Consider the following 6,000-nt stretch of genomic DNA (forward strand, 5'->3'; position numbering starts at 1 on the left):
TTTACTAGCCTCTTGTGTGGGATCTTATTATATGCATTCTGAAATCTAAATATACTGCATCCACTGGTTGCCCCTTATCTATTGTGGTAGTTACATCCTCACATAAAATCCAACAGGTTTGTTAAACATGATTCCCCTTTCATAAATTAATGCTGACTCTTCCCCAATTCTACCATTATTTCCTAAGTGTCCAGCTATCACATCATTTACTATAGATTCTAGCATTTTCCCTACTACTGATGTCAGGCTAACAGGTCTGTAGTTTCCCGCTTTCTCTCTCCCTCTATTCTTAAAAAGTCGAGTTACATTTGCCACCTTGCAATCTACAGGGACCATCCAGAGACCATAGAATTTTGGAAGTTCATCACCAATGCATCTTCTATCTCTGCAGCCACTTCTTTCAACACTCTGGGATGTAGATAATCATGTCCAGGGGATTTACCTACTTTAAGTCCCATTAATTTCTCTAGTATGAAGCACCAGGACCGATGAGATGCATCCAAGGATACAGAGGGAAGAGAGTGTGGAAATTGTGGAGGCACTGACCATAGTTTCCCAATCTTATTTAGACTCGGGTGATGCCAGAGGACTGGCGAATTGAAAATTTACACCCTTGCTCAAATAGGGTGTAAAGGTAAACCCAGCAACTACAGGCCAGTTAGTGTAATCTCAGTGGTGGGGAAGCTTCTTGAAACAATGGGCTGGATTTTTACTGCCCCCCGCCACCGCACACTGGGAATGTTTTTGATTGGAGAGTACATAAAATAACAGGGCCCTCAGCCGTGTCCGGCCCATCTCCCGTGCATCGACCCTCACACCTTCCTCTCCCTCCCAGAACCATGATAGGGTCCCCCTTGTCCTCACTTATCACCCCACCAGCCTCCGCATTCAAAGGATCATCCTCCGCCATTTCTGCCAACTCCAGCATGATGCCACCACCAAACACATCTTCCCTTCACCCCACAGGGATCATTCCCTCTGGGACACCCTGGTCCACACCTCAACCCCCTCCCACGGCACCTTGCCATGCAACCGTAGAAGGTGCAACACCTTTACTTCCCCCCTCCTCACCATCCAAGGGCCCAAACACTCCTTTCAAGTGAAGCAGCATTTCAGTTGCACTTCCCTCAATTTAGTCTACTGCATTCACTGCTTCCAATGTGGTTTCCTCTACATTGATGAGACCAAATGCAGACTGGGTGACCGCTTTGCGGAACACCTTCGGTCTGTCCGCAAGCATGACCAAGACCTCCCTGTCACTTGCCATTTCAACACCCTGCTCTCATGCCCATATGTCTGTCCTTGGCCTGCTGCAATGTTCCAGTGAAGCTCAACGTAAATTGGAGGAACAGCACGTCATCTTCCGACTCGGCACTCTACAGTCTTCCGGACTTAACACTGAGTTCAACAACTTCAGATCATGAACTCTCTCCTTCATCCCTCCCCCCCACTTTCTAATCCCCTTTTTTTCCAATAATTTATATATATTTTTCTTTTCCCATCTATTTCCATTATTTTTAAATGCATTTCCATCCATTGTTTTATCTTTTTAGCCTATTTTGATCCCTTCTCCCCACCCCAACCCCACTAGGGCTATCTGTACCTTGCTCATCCTGCTTTCTACCCTTAATGTCACCAATTAGCACATTTCTTAGATAATATCACCACCATCAACACCTCTTTGTCCTTTTGTCTATGACATCTTTTGGCAATTTCCATCTATCACTGGCCCTATATCGAGCTCTACCTGTCCCACCCCCTCCCCCCTCTTAAACCAGCTTATATTTCACCTCTTTTCTATTTTTCCTTAGTTCTGTTGAAGAGTCATATGGACTCGAAACGTTAACTGTGTTCCTCTCTGCAGATGCTGTCAGGCCTGCTGAGTTTTTCCAGGTATTTTTATTTTTGTTTTTGTTTTGACATAAAGTAACAGGGTTGCCCAGCCTGCTCACTCCAACCCACCCCGAGCTGTCCCCCATCACAGGGTAGGTGGATGGGAGCCAAAATTGGAAGCCCGCCTGCCATTTTTAAATAAATAATTAATTGTCAATTTAGTTTGTCACCAGCCAGCTGACTGGAATATTATGCTGCCCATGTCATAATATGGTTGGTGTGGGCAGGCGGGTGGGAGTGGGCAGGCTGTTTTTTGAATACAAGTTAAGAAAAGGCAGGAAAGACGGAAGTGCAGCATATCATTTGGGGAGTTGGTGCACCCCTGCTGAAGATGTTAGCCCTCTATGTTCCTTCTCACCCAGCTTCCAAAACCAGCCTCCCGAACCCCCTCACCCGCTCCCTAGGCTGCCCAATCCTTCTCCGCCCAAGAGGCCTGACTTACCTGGCTCTAACGTCCATCTTCTCTTCTTCTTGCACCTGCTTGCAGTCCTGGCAATGCCCACTACCAAGTTCTGGCGCTACTGGGACTGCTCCAGCTGCCAGCCAACTCTGGAGGGTGGGACATCCTCCCACTGAGGGTTGGAAGTTTCACTTTGCCTGTTTTGCCCACCAGCAGCGCATTATGGCTGCGAGCTGTCCACCACCGCCCACACCCCCCACCCCCCCACACCCCACCATCCCCAGCCCCCACCAATAAAATCCAGCTCGATAATTCAGGACAAAATCAATAAAATCAATCATCATTTGGGCAAATGCAGGTAAGTAAAGAAAGTCAGCTGGAATTTGTGAATGGCCATTCAAGCTTAACTAATTTTCTTGAGTGTTTTGACAATGTAACAGAAAGAGTTGATGAAGGTAATGCTGTTGATGTGATGTAAATGGACTTCCAGATGGCATTTGTTAAAGTGCCACTCAACAGCTTTGCAATCAAAGTTAGAGCTCATGAAATAAAAGGGACAGGAGCAGCAAGGATACAAAATTGGCTGAGTGACAGGCAATAGAGAATAGTGCTTAATGGATGCTTTTCAGACTGGAGGAATGTTTATAGTAGAGTTCTCCAGGGGTTGGTGTCAGGACCCCAGTGCTTCCAGATATGACCTAGCCCTTGGACTATAGGGCACAATTTGAAAATTTTCAGATGATACAAAATTTGGAACTGTGAGGAGGATTGCTAGTACTTCAAAAAGATATAGACAGATTGGCGGAATGGGCATAGAACTGGCAGTTGGCATTTAATACAGAGAAGTGCAAAGTGATTTATTTTTGTAGAAAGAATGCAAAGAGACAATATAAAATAAAGGATACATTTATAATGGGGGTGCAGGAGCAAGGGACCTTGGTGTATGTGTGCATAAATCATTGAAGGTGGCAGGACAGGTTGAGAGAGCAGTTAATAAAGCATACAGTATCCTGGGCTTTATTAAAGGGGCATAAAGTACAAGAGCAAGGGGGTTATCTTAAACTTGTATAGTACTTGTATAGTTCAGCCTCAACTGGATTATTATGTTCAGTTCTGGGCACCCCACTTTGCGAAGGCATTGGAGAGAGTGCAGAAAAGATTCACAAGCATGGTTCCAGGGATGAGGAACTTCCTTTATGTAGGTAGATTGGAGAAATTGGGACGGTTTTCCTTAGATTAGAGTAGGTTTACAGGAGATTTGATAGAGGTGTTCAAATCATGAAGGGTCAGGACAGAGTGAAAAGGGAAAAAACCGTTCCCATTGATGGAAGGATCGAGATCAAGAGGGCACAAATTTATGGTAATTGACAAAAGAAGCAATGGTGACATGAGGAAAATCTTTTCCATACAGCGAGGGGTTTGGATCTGGAATGCACTGCCTGAGAGTGTGTGGAGACAGGTTCAATTGAGGCATTCAAGAGTGAATCGAATTATCTGAAAAGGAGGAATGTGCAAGGTTCCAGGAAGAAGATGGCGGGCAAGTGGCACTTTGGTGAATTACTTCTTCAGGGAGCTAGCCTAGACACAATGGGCTGAATGGCCTCCTTCTGTGCTGTAATCATTCTGTACTTCTGTGATTCTGAGTTAGTTAGACATTCATTGTTTTACTGAAGTGGTTGTTTATATCACAGTTAATTTTTTTATACTGTTTATCTACTTTATGTAAATAAAATAACTTAATCCAGATCCAGTGCCCTACTTAGGTGAAAGCATTGACTTAATTCGTCATTCAAAGAGTGGAGATTTATGGCAGCCTAGGTTAGTTAGTATATGGATTAAGAATTATTTATAATGATCTCTGCACCTTGGTATCCTCTGCCTAGATTCTATGATGGAAAAGGGTACAATCCAGATCATAAGGGAAATGATGTCCATTTATGAGTGGTCAATGAAGTTACACCCAGGAAAATACCTAGTGTAATCACTCAAAAATGTGAACAGGCCCTCAAATCCCTGTCTAAAAGCTGTTTTCTGTTTTAATGCTGTCAAGTTGTGAAGCATGTCAGCAGTACTGTCGGGAAATAGAGCATCAGCCACACTGCCCAATGATCAGCACTTCTACTGTCTATCCAGAAAAGGAAAGCATCTGTTTTTTGGGTGAGGCAATGCTGACCTGTGTAACTGCACATGAATATTTTGGACTATATGAAATAAGAGCTATTGATGGGATGTTTTCACAAGTGAATATCTGATGAAAGCATCATCACCTCTGAGTCAGAAGGCTGTGGGTTCAAACCCCACCCCAGAACCTGAATTTATACATATTGTGGAACTGTATTGAGAGACTGTAGGATTAGAGATAGGTTACCTTTCAATAAAGATTACACCAGGACGCTACCTGTTCATTTAGGTGATTGTTAAAGATCTCATTGCTCTACTCAAAAGAAGAGGAAGGCTCTGTCCGAGCCAGTTCTGAAGGTTTGAAAAAAGTTATATTTGACTTGAAACATTAATTCTGTTTCTCTTTTCACAGATGCTGTCAGACCTGCTCAGTATTTCCAGCACTTTCTTTTATTATTTCAGATTTCCAGCATTGACAGTGTTTTATTTTTATAGGTCGTAGCCAGTCTTCCTCCCTAAGCAAAACCTGAAGAACTGGTCAATCATGTACTGACGTGATGTTTGTGTAATTGGTATCTGCTTCCATAACAACAGCCACTGTAATACAAAGTAATTTCTTGTGCCATGCATGTTGTGCTTTGTGTTGTCTCTGAGACACATGCAAATGCTCTCATTTATTTTGCTTTTTCTCCCAGTCTCAAACACACATAGGTTGGGTCTTTTTATACAAAACATACCCTCCTCTAATGGTGGTCAATAATGAAGCTCAACCACGAGCACAAAAGAGAAACACATTCTGCTACAATGTGTCATCCCTATTACCTCCAACAGTCATCCTTGGGGCCTCACTAAATGAGATTGTCAATTAGTGTCTCATTACTGGCAGTTTTATACAGTACTGTGAACCAGAAACTGGGTTAATACTGAGTCATGACTGTGCAATGCCCTATCATTTAAACGTCCTTAAAATAATTAATCACCAACAAAGATTTCACCTCGTCAGTTCGAAGTATCAGAACGGGACCAGACACTTAGTGGCATTACGGTTTTTAAAAGAAGCTTTTCAGTTGCTTTATCAAGACTTTCTAAACACACCAGAGAAGTCTAGAGGTAACAAAGGCGTCAATGAGAGTTTCAGCAGCAGGCGAATTGAGGTAGGGCTGAGTCAGGGAAAGAGGCAGAGGTGGAAGGAGGTGGTGTGAATATGAAGTTGGAACCTCAATAAGAAACAAATGTGACAGCAAGGTTGCGAATAGGTGGGCTTAGTCTCAGGCTGTTTCAGGGAGTGAGATAGAGTTTGTAGCTAGGGAATGGAGTTTGGAGTCTGAAAAAAAACAATGATTTCAGTCTTCCCAATATTCAATTGGAGGAAATATCTGCTCAACCAGTACTGAATGTCAAGTAAGTAGTCTGGTAACTTAGCAACAATGGAGTTGTCGAGAGAGGTGGTAGTGAAATTGATCTGGGTGTCGTCAACGTACAAAACTATTTTGCTTTCTGATCATGTTGCTGGGGATATAGATGAGAAGTAGGAGGGGGCCTAGGATAGATCCTTGAGGGACACCAGAGGTAACAGTGCAAGAGCA

Source organism: Carcharodon carcharias, chromosome 9, assembly GCF_017639515.1.
Source record: "Carcharodon carcharias isolate sCarCar2 chromosome 9, sCarCar2.pri, whole genome shotgun sequence".
Taxonomy (NCBI): domain Eukaryota; kingdom Metazoa; phylum Chordata; class Chondrichthyes; order Lamniformes; family Lamnidae; genus Carcharodon; species Carcharodon carcharias.